Source organism: Hylobates moloch, unplaced genomic scaffold (assembly GCF_009828535.3).
Source record: "Hylobates moloch isolate HMO894 unplaced genomic scaffold, HMol_V3 SCAFFOLD_18, whole genome shotgun sequence".
Classification (NCBI taxonomy): domain Eukaryota; kingdom Metazoa; phylum Chordata; class Mammalia; order Primates; family Hylobatidae; genus Hylobates; species Hylobates moloch.
Window position 1 is genome coordinate 9444381 of NW_026652293.1, and position 14404 is coordinate 9458784.

Below are 14404 nucleotides of genomic sequence, written 5' to 3' on the forward strand. Positions count from 1 at the left end.
CTGAGATTCTGTGATTCTCCTCTGAGCATTTCCACGGATAATTTTTTTTTCAGAGACACTATTAAAGGATTTTAAAAACTGCAAGTCTCTTCATTTCCCTGGGGCTGATTTCCTAGGTCCTTGGTTTCCTGTCCAGAAGCAGCAGAGCCTGATGGCCATAACACTGGCCTGGTATTTGGAGACTTGAGTCTTACTCGGATCTTGGGTGTTAATGATCTGTGATGAGTTCCTGGGGCAAGTGACCTGCCCTTCTGGTTAGATGATCCTGAGGACACTTCCAGGGGAACCATCTGTGTGTTCCCTGTTGTATCCAGAAGCTGGCAAAGGGCCTGGTGCACAGTAGATGCTCAGTAAATATTTGTTGAATGAATGAGTGCATTCTGCCAGGCAATGATTCATTCGGTCACTTCACCGCTCATTGACGGAGGACATCCCGTCCACTCCCGTGTCTCTCATTATTTGCTGGGAATCTCACTGCTGGAAATCACGGACAAAAAAGGATGGAATGGTTGGTTTGAACTCGGCTGGCTTATCTTTGGATTTTCCTGACTGTCCAGGCACCCACCCCTCCTAAGTGCAGGTGGGGTTTGTGGGAAGAAAGGAAGAGAGCTTGATTCCAGGGTATCTCATTCTGGTGATTTTGCTTCCTCACAGATTTGCCCAAGGGCTGGGAAGTGGATTCCACCCAGGAAGGAGCTGTGTATTTCATCAAGTGAGTAAGACGCAGTTTCCTTTCTGATGTCGCTGTTGGTTCTACTTTCGTCCTTGTCAGGAGGAGAGATGGTTAAAGTGTCTGGTTTTTCACTGAAGGCACTGCTGGGTCTGTGATTGGCTAGGAGGTGCCGAGGCTCCTGAGAGCTGAGATAGAGATAGGAGCGTATGTATCAGTGTGTCTGTTTATGTTGGCCTGGGCAGTAACCAGTGTCAGTCCTGGTAAGTTTCCTGGGGTGGGGTGGGTGGAGTGTTGGGCTGGGCTGTACCAGTGGAAAGGAGATGGCTCAACAAAGTAGAGGAATGAGGCTGTTCTAGACACACAGGCAGAGGTTCAGCGGCAGGAGACAGGGCCGCGGGGCAGGATGCGGAGCCAGTGGGAAGGGAAGGTGTCTGTGGGGTGTACGAAGGAGGACATCAGACTGGTGGTGGCAAGGCCAGCTCCGGTCACTCTTGCTCTTGTGGATGGGGGCACCTGCGATTCTGGGGGTGGTTTGTGTGGGCGGAGATGCTCCATTTTCCTCCTAGGAGTTGGTAGGCCCCTCTGTGGGCTGGGGAGCCCTTATTTCCTGTCGTGGCTAAAGGTGTGCCTTGGGAAGTTGTGCTGGACTTAACCTTGGAAGCAGAAGACAGAGCTCTTTGGGCTGGGGTGGTGCATGAGCTACCCAGTTGAACTCACTTCTCTCTGCCTTGGTCTGGGTCTCTCCATCTGGTTTCATTCGCAAGGGTGAGGCTCAACGTGCCCAGGCCTGTGGGCCTCACCCTCTGGTCTGGCCTCAGATTCTGCAGGGATGGTGAAGCACCTCTGCCCAGCCTCCGGGGGCAATGGCACCACCAGAGGGAGCCCCAGTCTAGCCAGGGGAGGGAGGACCCTTGTCTCATCCCCTTTCCGTCCCTCTCTGCTTTGAAATCCTCATCCATCTGTACTAGGAGGGGTTACCTTTCCATCCCCCACCGCCAAGATCTGCCAGCACTTAGATCTGCCACCATCTACCACCTACATCAGCTTAGCTGCTAACCTATTCTTTTTTTTTTTTTTTTTAAGATAGAGTCTCACTCTCACCCAGGCTGGAGTACAGTGGTGCGATCTCAGTTCACTGCAATTTCCACCTCCTGGGTTCAAGAGATTCTCGTGCCTCCGCCTCCTGAGTAGCTGGGGCTACAGGTGCCCACCACCATGCCTGGCTAATTTTTGTATTTTTGGTCAAGATGGGGTTTTGTCATGTTGGCCAGGCTGGTCTCGAACTCCTGGCCTCCAGGGATCCATCCACCTTGGCCCCCAAAGTGCTGGGATTACAGGCATGAGCCACCATGCTTGGGCCTGTTAGCCATATCCTTAAAGCAAAAGCAAATTTTTCTTTTCTTTCTTTTCTTCTTTTTCTTTTTCTTTTGTTCCTCCTCCTTCTCCTCCTCCTCTTTCTCCTCTTCTTCCTGCTCCTCCTCCTCCTTCTTCTTCCTTTCAAAGTATCTGTTCTGGAAATTATTCTAATATCACATGACAGTTATAGGCTGAGTTTTTCCTGTTCCGACCAAAATGCTTCTTGCTTCAGTTAAGAATTGTGAATTGTTTCTTCTTTTCTCCCTCTTGCAGATACCATCTTCATATTCCTTTTTGTACATGGCTCTAGAATTGTTCACCAAACACTTTCACATGTATTACGGCATCTCACCAGTCCCTAGAAACGTACCTGTCCACCTCTCTGACCTCGTGTCCCATGACTGGCTGGCTGTGCTGCCATCTTTCCTTCCCTCCATCATGTCAAACCCATTCCCACCTCAGAGCCTTGGCACTTGCTGTTCCCCCTGCCTGGGAGCACTCTCCTCCCATTTCCACACACCTGGTTCCGACTTCTCAATTAGCCCCAGTGTTACCTCCTCAGAGAGGCCATGCCTGACTGCTCCGCCTGAATTCCCCCACCCCTCCACACTCTTACTCTTACTTTTCTTCACAGCACCTGGCACTACCTGAAACATGTTTGTTTATGTATCTGTTTGGTTATGTATTGCTGGTCCCCCCGCCCACTGCGTAAGTCCTGGGAGCAGACTCTGGCTATTGTGTTTTTCACTCCCTCCTGGAACCTTTCTGGTACATGAGAGGAATCCAGTATTTCCTGAAATGAATGCATGCATGAAAAACATTGGGAGATAAACAACAGAGGCATAATTGATTTCTGCTTCAGCTACCGGCCCAGAGCTTTCTTCTGAGCTCCCCCAATTCAATGTGTCCGGACTTGAAGTCATTGCTTCTCTGCGCCAGTTCCATCTTTTCTAGAAATACCACCAAAGCAGAACCCTCAGAGATACCCTCAACCTTCCCTGCTCTCATGCCTCCCCCGCGGGTCCTGCCAGTTCTCCTCCCAAATATCAGTTCTCCTCCCAAATATCTCTCAACCCACCCACTTCTCGACATCTCCATAGCCATGGCCTGAGTTCAGGCCCACATGGACTCTCACTTCCATTATTGTAGCTTTCCAACTGATCTTCCTGCCTACAGGCCATAGTGCTGCAAGAGTGCTTTTTTTCTAGAATTCAAATTTGGTCGTATTATTCTCCATTAAAAACTTTGCATGTTTCCCATCACTTACAGGATAAAATCTAAATTCCTTATCTGGGCACGTAAAGGGCATCATAGTCTTGCTCCCGCCCCCCTTCCCAGCCTCACCTCCCACACTCCCCAGCTGGCTCTTTAGCCCTCTCCTCTAGCCCTACCAAATCACTTGTGGTTCCCTCAACATTCGCTTCCCTTTCATGCATCCAGGGCTTTGTAGGTGCCAATCTCTCCTCACATGGCTCATGCCCACCTGAGAACACTTGTTCTTCCTTCAAGCCCTGCCCATGACGTCACTTCTTCAGGGATGTGTCCGTGTATTGTAGTTATTTGCTTATACTTGTGTCATTTTCCACTAGATTAGTAACTCTCCAACTGGAGCGTGTATCACAATCACTGGAGGGTTTGTTGGGGCACAGATGGCTGGGCCCTACCCCTAGAGTTTCGGATTCAGAGGGTCTAGAATTTGCATTTCCAATACATTCTCAGGTTATGCTGCTGTGGCTGCTCTGGGGCCCATACTTTGAGAACCAGTAGCCTAGACTGAAAACTCATCAAGGGCAGGGGCAACACAGGGGGGCTGTAAAGTCCGGAGACACAGGCAATATTGTTTAATTATCAAGCAGCCATGAATTCTGTGTTCACATACATTTCCAGACCTGGTGGTCATTCTGTATATCACGGCAGCAGCCGCCACTCTAGGAGCTAAGTGCTTTATGACATTATCTCATTTATTCCTCACCGCACCTTTATGAGGTGGTCCTATCATCCCGGTTTTAGCAAGTAATGGGAAAACTGGTTCTTCGTATGTATTACTCAATGTCACAAAGCTTGTATTAATAGAAAGCAAGCGGGGAGGCGGCCTCGTGTGTGCCTGATTTCACAGGCTGTGCTCTTAGCATGATGGCACAAGCAATCTTTGCTTGGACAAACGAAGTGCTCAGTAAGTTCTTGCTGAATGAGTGAGTGAATGAACGACTGGCTCACTGTTCGTTCCTATTTTCACAGTTCCCACAAAGGTTTATGACATTTGGTTGGTGGATGAGTTAGAAACTCAAACGATTTCAGACATGGATTCCAAGTAATAATAAAAGCCAGACAACTGGAGGAGCTATTTTGTTTCTTTTAGTGTGGATGAGGGACGGAAATTTCAATGAGCAAATATTGACATGTGCCCAGGAGCAGACAAGTGTGTTAACTGTGTGTCAAAAAGCTCTTTCTTTCAGGGTATTTAGGAAGTGACTCTCATGGTATCCACAACAGACGTATTGCTCGAGTGTGCCTGTGGTTTTGAAGGTGTCATTTACTGGGAAGAGTGGTGGGAGGAGGAGAGAACAAGCGAAAGGTTAAAACGTGGGAGAAAAGCACTGCAAGCCTGTATACACTTACCGCAAGAATCCACAAGAGGACTCCAGAGCACACATGATGGCCCCACAAGGCTTTCAGGGGTTTGCTCACAGCGTCTCCCCAGGCTAATGGCGCCTTCTCGGAGGTGACAGGGCCACCTTTCCTATCCCCTGCCACATCCCAGCCATAGTGGGTCTGGTAGCTGTCTTTCTGATGCTTAAAGATCCAGCTATGTAACACCCATTCCTGCCCAACAGGAAGTTTCCCCCGCCCCCTTGTCTCCCTCCCCCGTTCCTGCGGAAGCCGCTGCCGGTGAAACTGGCCAGTTCTGTCCCCAAGGGTGCCTCTCTCCTTCCCCAAGGTCGACAGGGAGGGAGACGTGGCAGGACGCTTTCTGCAGAGCCACACCCCTGATAACCCGGTTCCCAAGCTGGGCCCCTGCGGCTCCTCCACCGAGGGAACCCCACCCAGCCGTTGGTCTTCCTTGTTCTGTTCTGGACGCTTCCTCCAGGAAGGTGCGAGAATGGGCAGGCAGGCAGTCCACCCACGGCCCTGGCGCGCCTACGGGCTGCGCAGCGCTCCTTGAGGGGTTGCAGGGAGGCAGAGATCAGAAGCCCAGGTCTCTGCCCCGCGTGCTTCCAGGCTGGGCAGTGAGACCCCGGTGAGCCTCCAAGGCTGTGCTGGGTCTCTGGGATTCATCAGTACAGACCCCAACCCGAACTGCGAGACCCCGGAGGAGGGGTCCTGGGAGGGGCGGTGGAGCCACCAAGAGCAGTTCTGTTGTCTCCAGAAGGCAGACAGGACAGAGCACAGGAGTCCTGGGGCAGCAGTTCTGGTGTAGTGACCCCTCTAGCTCTAGGCTTAGAAAGGCAGGTAACATCCCAGAACAGTAAAGAAGGAGGCGGCCGAGGAGAAAAGGTAGTGAATGTGCTGGGCTTCAAAGAAGCCCATTTGCAGGTGAGGAAAACAGGCTCGATAGTCAAGTAATTTGTTCAGAGTCACTGAGTTACTCAGGGATGGAGCTGGGCTTGCAAGTCACACAGGTCATCGTTAGCCAGGCATGGTGGCTCCCACCTGTAGTCCCAGCTACTCAGTAGGCTGAGGCAGGAGGATTGCTTGAGCCTGGGAGATGGAGACCAGTCTGGGTAACATAGCAAGTCTCTGTCTCTAAAACAAATAAAAAAATTAGCCACATGTGGCAGTGTGCACCTTTAGTACCAGCTACTTGGGAGGCTGAGGAGGGAGGATTGCTAAAGCCCAGGTACAGGTGGAGGCTGCAGTGAGCTAGTTCATTCCACGGAGCTCCCTTTGCTGCCCCCAGTTGGCATGTTCTGCGAGGAAGAGAGACCCATGTGGATGCGGTTCCACTCAATGGGCAGTGAGCCAGTCAAGTTAGTGGCAACGAAGACTGTATGGTAGGGAGTGGGGATGGCACCAGAAAGGTGGGGAGGACCTGTGTGTTTGGAGACCATTAGTAGGTGCCTGGGAAGCTTGGACTTGATCCTCTGAGCAATGGGGACCAGTGATTGTAGAGCAGAGGAGAGATGGGATCGCAGAGGTGCTTTCTGTGGAATCCTCCCTCCCTCACGCCGCCTCACGCCTTCCCCACTGGAGTTGTTCAGGTGAGGCTTGCTTCTCCTCTTCTGGGCTCGCAGAGCAAGAACTTAGATTTGGCAAAGGGAATTTATTATCTCTGGTCCATCCACCTCACCTGTCCTTGCCACGGCTCTAAGATCTTCATGCTACCACATCTCTTCTGCCTTGGTCCCGCAGATAAAGGCATGCACCCCACACTGACCCTCCCTTTGGCTTCTCATGCCCCTGAAGCTACTCAGATCCCCCAGAAACATTCACACGTCTGGCTCAGGCTTCTCGAAGGATCCGTGGGACTCGTCTGCGGCCCTTGCCCTCTGCCTGCCAGCGAGGAAACCCGCCCAGCAGGCCCATCTGTTGGTCGCCTGCCTTTTCCAGCTGCCTGAGGATTGTGCGGGCTGGGGCTGGGGTTTCTGTCCCCCTCCCCAGCCTCCCTCTGGGATGCTATAATCTCTTACCCCCACTCTCCTTTCCTCCATTGGCTCTGCAGGGTCAGAGACCCCCAAGAGCCCCTCATCTTGGCTGACTGAAAGCAGACTCTCCCCCTGCCTGCACCTGGCAGCCTTGCCAAGTCCTGGAGAGCCAGGGCAGGTGAGTTGGGCTTGATCGGTCCTGCCTGGCACTGGGCCCTCATGCACAACTTGTCTGCCCCTTCAGCAGAGCAGCTTTCCTATAGCCAATGCAGGGCTGGCCTGACATCTCAGCTGGGCAGGGGAACAGTGGGAGGTGACCAAGGGTCCCCCTCCCCAAGAGTGCTGCCGAGCTGTGCCTGCTGCTCTAACGCCAGCTTCCTGGCTCCAGCCTGGCCTGCCCTGGGGTGGGAAAGACAGTCCCTTCAGTACCTCTCTAGGTCCCTGCCTTCCTCCAATGCTGTGGTGTGTGTGAGTGGGGTGTGGAGCCACTGCCCCCACACCAACCAGCCAGGTTCCTCCCAGGCCCTAGGAGGGAAGTCTGTGCTCCCGTTCCTTCCATTGCACATTCGTTTACAGATAAGGGCTTCAGTCGGTAAAAATGATATATGTACTCAGATCACACTAAGAGAGACCCACTTGTATTGGAGTCGAGAGGCTTAATTTTTTAATCAGGTTGTTCTAATAATAAACAAAAAATGCAATTATCAGGTGAGTGGGGCCTTGCAGACACCCTTTCTCTAGGTCCTGCTTCTTGACATATTTCTCTATTCAAACGTGACTCCAGAAGCTCATCTGGTTCAGTCCCCAGTTTCCAGGTTTAAGGGGCAGGTGGGACTGAGACCAGTGAGCCTGCCTGGAGGTTTAGGTGGGAATCTTTTGGTTTTTTTCCATCTTTCTGATCCTGTTTATGAAATCAGTGTTTTTATTACACTTGCCCATTGTCACAGAGAACCGGGGGATAGAGGGAAACTGAGAGATGTGGATAGAGGGAAACTTAGGCAGAAAGCAATCTTTGTCTAAGCAGAAACAGGGCTACAACCCTATTGTCTGAAGTCTTTCTTTCTGCCTCTGACCCTGAATAATACACAACCCAGGTACCCCATAGCTTGGCTAGCCTCCTTGCTCAGGGTTATCAGAGACCAATTTGGGCAGGAGCTAGAGAAAGGGTGTCTGCAAGGCCCCACTCACATGATAATTGCATTTTTTGTTTATTATTAGAACAACTTGATTGAAAAATTAAGCCTCTCGACTCCAATACAAGTGGGTCTCTCTTAGTGTGATCTGAGTACATATATCATTTTTACCAACTGAAGCCCTTATCTGTAAAGGAATGTGCAATGGAAGGAACGGGAGCACAGACTTCCCTCCCAGGGCCTGGGAGGAACCTGGCTGGCTGGTGTGGGGGCAGTGGCTCCACACCCTACTCATCCTGGCATCTCATAGTGGCCCCCAACCCTCTCCAAATGTTATATTTCTCTAAATTCTCCATATTGAGTTGGGGGTGGGGATGGGGAGGCCCCAGAGCCCCTGCCAAGCCCTCTTGACAGCTAGAGATGTGCCCTTCTCTGGAGTAGACAGCCACAGAGCTGAAAGGTGATCACCAGGCTGGCTGGGTGAGGCCCCACACATGATTCCAAGCCCCTGGGCAGTTTCTGGCTCCCTGCAGTCTCTTGTGGGGGACTCTAAAAATGCAGCTCACCCAGACGGTGGCCCTGCTCCCCTTTGCGGGGCAGCCTTGTCCTGGTGGTGGAAGGCCCAGGAGGCTGTGCTGAGCCACCCCATCCTCTCCCAGGCAGGCAGGCTGCGTGGATGGTTAGCAGCTTGTCGCTGGTGTGGATGGAGTTAAACCTTTTCGGGGACTATTTACTCCTGATCCTAAGTGACAGCTTGGGGAGGGAGAGTCACGTGGCCCTGAAATCCCCGGGGGAGCCGATGGAGCATGCCCAGCTGCCTCTGCCTGGGAAAGATGCTGGATCCTGCAGTAACCACAACAGCATCCTCTCCCTGCGCCAGGGACCTGCCAGCCGGAGAGATGACTGATTAGATCAGATTAGATCCGGAGCCCCGCTCTGCAGAAGGGGGCCCCAGGGGCGGGGGAGGAGGACCCCAGCTGGCCTGAGCTGGGGGGAGGGGTGCCTTGGGGCTCGCAGAGTTAGAGCTTTCCAGCGCGGGGATCACACCTCAGAAGCCGGTGAGTCTGTTTTCATGCATCACATAGATGAGGTGGGAGGAGGAAGGCTGGGCTCTGGTCAGGGCTGGCAGCTGCCTGTCTGCCGCGTGAGCCTGGGCTGCTTGCACTGCGGAGCACTGGCTTCCCCATCCCTCAACCTTGGCAGCCTTACTTGGGGATCTTGGATGCTGAGAATGCTAATTATAGCCCTCCCTGTGCCCCCACCCCCACCTCCAGAGTCCCCTGTCAGGGCTGGTGCTGTTTAAGTTGATTACATTTGAATTGCATCTCCTGGATGAGGGCAGCATTGGGGCTGGCAGCTTCCTAGGGTCCAGCAGAGGTCCTCCAGGCAGGCTAGCACAGAGAGGCCAGCCCACCCTCCCTTTAATCTTGCCAGCAGGAAGGAGAGATGGAGGGGGTCCAGGGTCAGGCTCAGGTCAGCCCCAGGGACTCACCTTCCTCAGCGTGGGGAGGGGTCAGGGTGTGTATCATTCTTATGGGTCAGAGGTTGGGTCGAAGGGTGACGGAGGCTCTTGGATTCCAATTCCTAGGAGGCATCTGAGCTCTGGGGGTCTCAGATTTAGTGGGGAGCTCTTGAAGGAGTTGGAGCCTGGTGGAGGGGGGCAGGGAATGAGGGGATGGTGTTTATAATGATGGGACTGGGCTGCAGCCAGCTAAGAGCCTCGAGGTATTGTGTGAGGAGTCTGAGGAAAGGAGGACAGTTGGGGGACTGGCCAGAGAAGGGTAAGGAGGGCTACAGTGGAAGGGGAGGGAAGCGGGGCGAGACAGGAAAGTGGCGGGGGCGGGGGAGAAGGGAGAAGAAGGGAGAAGAGGCTCCTGGGAAATGCTCTTTGAGACAACAGGCCAGCCAGGGCAGGGAAGGGGGCTGTGGAGCCTGGGAGAGCAGAGATGGAGAACCGGGATAGAGGGAGAGCCATCCCTGGGGCACAGGGGTGGGGAGGGAGAGCTGCAGGAGGGTGGAAGGTGGTGGGGAGGAGGCTGGAGCTCAGAGCTGGTGTCAGAGGAGGTTGCAGCCTTCAGGGATTGGAGGCTCTTCCCAAAGCCCTGTAGACCCTTTACCCCCAATCTGATCACTTGAGTGGTGCACTCTGCTGAGGGTCTCCTGCATGGTGGGGCAGGGTCCTGGCTGGCAGGTATCTGCCTGAGCCCACTGTCTGGGCAGGTGCGGGGGCACTGCGGGCACTTGCCCTACAAATCTCCCAAATCCTGCCTTCCAGGCCACCCTGGAAGAGTATGAAACTGAGGAGGGCTCCTGTGGCTAGGACAGTTCAGTCACCAGCTTTCACCCCGAGCAGCTGCATTTTAGCTTCAGCAGGACATGAGCAGACCCTGCTGGTGGAGGGGAGGTGGGAGCGGCTAGGCTGGCGCCTGTCTCCAGGTTGGGGTGGCAGGAGGGGCTGAGGGCGCCCCGCCTGGCACTGCCACTGGGCTTTCCTTATGGAAACAAGCAGATTTCTGTGTCTCCGCACAAGGGCACAGAGTGCCGAGCCACAGATATGAATTATTAAAAGTCCTTGGTTTTCCAATCAGCGGTGAGGTGATAAATGTGTTAGCACTGGTGTGTAATTAATCCTGGCGGGCTGCTGCACACAGGCTGTAGACAATGGGGGTCCCCCCCCCTTTTTTTTTTTGCTGGGCTAGGCTTCTTTTCCTCCTTCCTAGGAAGGTGATGGTGCAGGACGCATTACACAGATAATTACTTTCAATGTGTCTGCCTGGATTATTGAGTTGGATTATTCCTGCTTGTAAATGAAATAATTACTGATCCCTCAGTCAGTGAGGGAGGCAGCCACCTTGGCTCCCGGGCTGACATCAGAGCCCCACCTTGCCCAGGCCCAGCCTGCAGCCTTGGGCTCCCAGAGTGAGCTCTCTTGGCCCAGGGGACTGGCCTAGGCCAGAGTGAAGAAGCTGCAACAGCAGATGGGAGCATGGTGTCAACTGGTGCTGAACAGGCTGCGGTTCTGTTCTCTGAGCCAATTTCCTCATCATCTTCCTCACTGCCTGTTGTGAATTTGATGAGGTCATTGGCACTGGTCTTGGCGCACCCATGGGGCCCCCCAGAGGAAGGTTGGAGCTGGGCCTCACAAGAGAGCTGCAGGATTCGCACTCCCCTGAGCTCTGGGGTGAGGCGAAGGGGCTCTGGAAGCCAGGGCTTAATGAGGGGACTTTAGCAGGCCAGTCTCCAAACGCTTAAAGCACGTTCAGAGAGGAAAAAATGACTATATTTTGGGAAACATTTAGAGTAACTGGGAGCAGAAGGAAAAGAAGTTGAGGGTAGGCTGAGTGGAAGCCTTCCCTTGGCCATCTCTCTGTTCAGGGGGCTCCTGCTCAGCACTCACAGCCTGCAGACGCCCCTCAGAGACTATCTAGTCCAGACTCCCTCCACATCCAGATGAGCCTTCCTCAGCCTCCCTGACAGAAGCAGCAGCCTCACTTGGATAATTTCAGTGACAGGGAGCTCATTACCTCACAAGGCAGCTTCCTCTGTGGCTGGAACATTCTTCTATGTTGAATCAAAATCTGCCGATTTCTAAGTTCCACCCTCTGGTTCTGATGCTTTGAAGCTGTGCAGAACGAGTCACCTCTCTCTTTTACATGGTGATAAAAATAGTTTTCTTTTGATTAAAATAGTATATAATAGTCAGTGTGTGGATGTAATATATTTCACACGGTCATTTCTATATTGGACATTTAGGTTGTTACCTTATTTTCCTTTTACAGATAGCACAAGAGGAACATTTTTGTTCATAAGGCTCTTTCTGTGTTTTGGGTGACTTAGGATAAATTCCAAGGCATAGAATTAACGTGATGAAGGGTATACATTAAAATAATTACTATTCTGTGAGTATAAAAGTAATACATTGTCATTTAAAAATGTAGAAAAACCTAAAGAAAAGTTAAGAATTACCCATAGGTTTGATATATAATTTTAATTTTGATATATTTGTACTTTTATGAATTCATGCATGAATATATGTCTAGATTTATTATCACAATACATATATATATCATTAAAATCTTGGCCCAGATGTGTATTATTGTCACTTAAACAGAAAGCATTTTTTCATATTATTAAATATTCTTTAACAGCATTATTATTATTATTATTCTTTGAGACAGGGCCTTGTTCTGTTGTCCAGGCTGGAGTGCTGTGGTGCAACCTCTGTTCACTGCAGTCTCGACCTCCTGGGCTCAAGCGATCCTCCTACCTCAGCTTCCCAAGTGGCTGGGTCTACAGGTGCATGTCACCATACCAGGCTAATTTTATGTATTTTTGATAGAGTTGGCCATGTTGGCCAGGCTGGTCTTGAACTCCTGGGCTCAAGTGATCCACCCACGTCGGCCTCCCAAAGTGCTGGGATTACAGGTGTGAACCACCACACCTGGGCTTTACGGCATCATTTTAAAGTGGCTGCTTCATATTTCATTATATACCTTTTCAATTTATTTGTTGATTTGACCCCTATGTTAAACTAGGTATTTCTAATTTTCTACTTTTATAAACAAGGCTACAATGAACATATAAATATCCGAATCTTCACACATATCAATACTTTTTTCCCTTAGGTTGCATTTCTAGAAGTGACATTACTACATTATTAAAATATTTTGCCAAATTCCTTGTTCAAAAGCACTAATTTACATTCCTGGCAGCTGTGTCTGCGAATGGATTTTTGTGCCATGAGCATCAACACTGAGTATTACAACTTTTTCGTGGTTTTCATTTGTTGTTTCAATCCATCTGTTTGACTGGGAGTGAGACATACAATTTTTAAAAAGAGACTTATCAAATGTGATGTCCATATTAATAACAATGCAATATGTAATATGTCCATGTAATAAACATATTTGTGTGTTCGAGTCTTTGGCTTTTCTTAAAAGGCAGTGTGTGCAGTCATTAAGATCACAGTTGGCCAGGCACAGTGGCTCATGCCTGTAATCCCAGCACTTTGGGAGGCCGAAGCGGGCGGATTACTTGAGGCCAGGAGTTTGAGACCAGCCTGGTCAACAAGGTGAAACCCCATCTCTATTAAAAATATAAAAATTAGCTAAGTGTGGTGCTGGGTTCCTGTAATCTCACTTACCTGGGAGGCTGAGGCAGGAGAATTGATTGAACCCCGGAAGCGGAGGTTGTGGTGAGCCGAGATCGTGCCACTGTACTCCAGCCTGGGTGACAGAGCAAGACTCTGTCTCAAAACAAACAAGAGCAAAACTCTGTCTCAAAACAAACAAACAAACAAACAAAACAAAACATATCATTTACCAGTGATATGATGCTAACCGTGGCTTTACCGCTCTGTGCCTCAGTTTCTCCATTTGTAAAATGAAGATAATGCTGCCTATCTCATAAGCTTCTTGTGAAGATAAATGAGGTTACATATGTAAGCACATAGAATCCTGCTGAGCAGAATAAGTGATAAATGTGTTTGTTATTATTACCTTGTTGATTTGCATGAGAAACACAGATATCTGAAGATAGGTATCATCGTCTCTCTCCCTCCAAGCCCTCCCAAGTCTCCTTGTTCAAGGCTAAATGCCCCTGTTCCTCCAAAGACCCTCAAGTTCTTTCTTGAGCTTTCCTGGGGCCCCCACATGAACTGTGGCCTTACTGGCACAGAATGTGGTGAGGGGGCCACACACATGCCCAGGGCCGCCTCTTCCTCCAGGAGAATCCCCTGGAATGGCACACTTGCTGGGGGCTTCCTCTGGCAGGGGCATGGATGAAGGGAGATGGGCCTCTAATGTCTCCTGGCTTATAGGATACTCACTGGAGCTGGTACTCCTGCAGCCCCTGTCTGCACCCCTGCATGGCCATGTGCACATATTGTCTTGATTTCTCCCTTGTCAAATCTACCCAGCATTTCTCATTCCCATGAGACCTCTTTGCACTTTCTAAAGTAGCGCAAGCTTATCTGATCAACTAATTATGATCCATATGTTAGCTCCTGCTGTGGCCATGGAGAGAAGGCTCATCTGGAATTTGAAGATGTGGGTTCAAATCATGACCCAAGTAGTAGCCATATGATTTGCAGAAGTTACTTAATCCTTCTAAGCTTTCACTTCTTAGCCTGAGAACTGGGGTTAGTATCACTACCACCTACCTAGCTGATACCTAGGTGAGTAATGTACATGGAAGTGCTTTGTAAACTGAGAATAATCACACAACTGTCGGTTACTGAACATCATATTTCAGAAGGCAAGGCTTTAACTCAAAGACCAGACGGGTGCTGAGGTGGATTGGTGAGAAATGTGTTTAGGGTAGCTGGTATTCAGGGATACTGTCAAGTCCTCCCAGGTCACCCACTTAATCTCTGTAGAGGACTGGTCCTCACTGTGTGAATTCAGGAAATAGAGCTGGAGGTGCCAGTGCTGATCTGATAAACATGCATCAGTGCTGAGGCTTCAGGGTAGCTGGTCCACCCTGGTTTCAGCTATGTCTTCCTCGGGTTAGTTGGAGCTCCACTTCTGCAGTGAGATGGCTTAGGGCCCTCTTTAAGGAGGAGGTGAGGTCCCTCCTTAGCTCTGACATCATTGTGTCCACCCAGTCTGGCTCCTCACGACCTGAGAAGAACAGGCAGCTATAACTGCAGGTGCCAATTT

General features: G+C 50.8%; 1 protein-coding gene across 19 annotated transcripts in view; it reads left to right on the forward strand.

The window, feature by feature from the left end:
- The window catches only part of PLEKHA6 (pleckstrin homology domain containing A6), a 155267-nt gene that overhangs the window by 9095 nt on the left and 131768 nt on the right, over nt 1-14404 (forward strand). For all 19 annotated transcript variants that reach the window (XR_009210690.1, XR_009210689.1, XR_009210691.1 and 16 more), the window contains one exon: nt 655-712. The gene's annotated coding sequence lies outside the window, so the exon portion shown is untranslated. Of the gene's footprint in view, nt 1-654; nt 713-14404 lie in introns of those variants that run through there.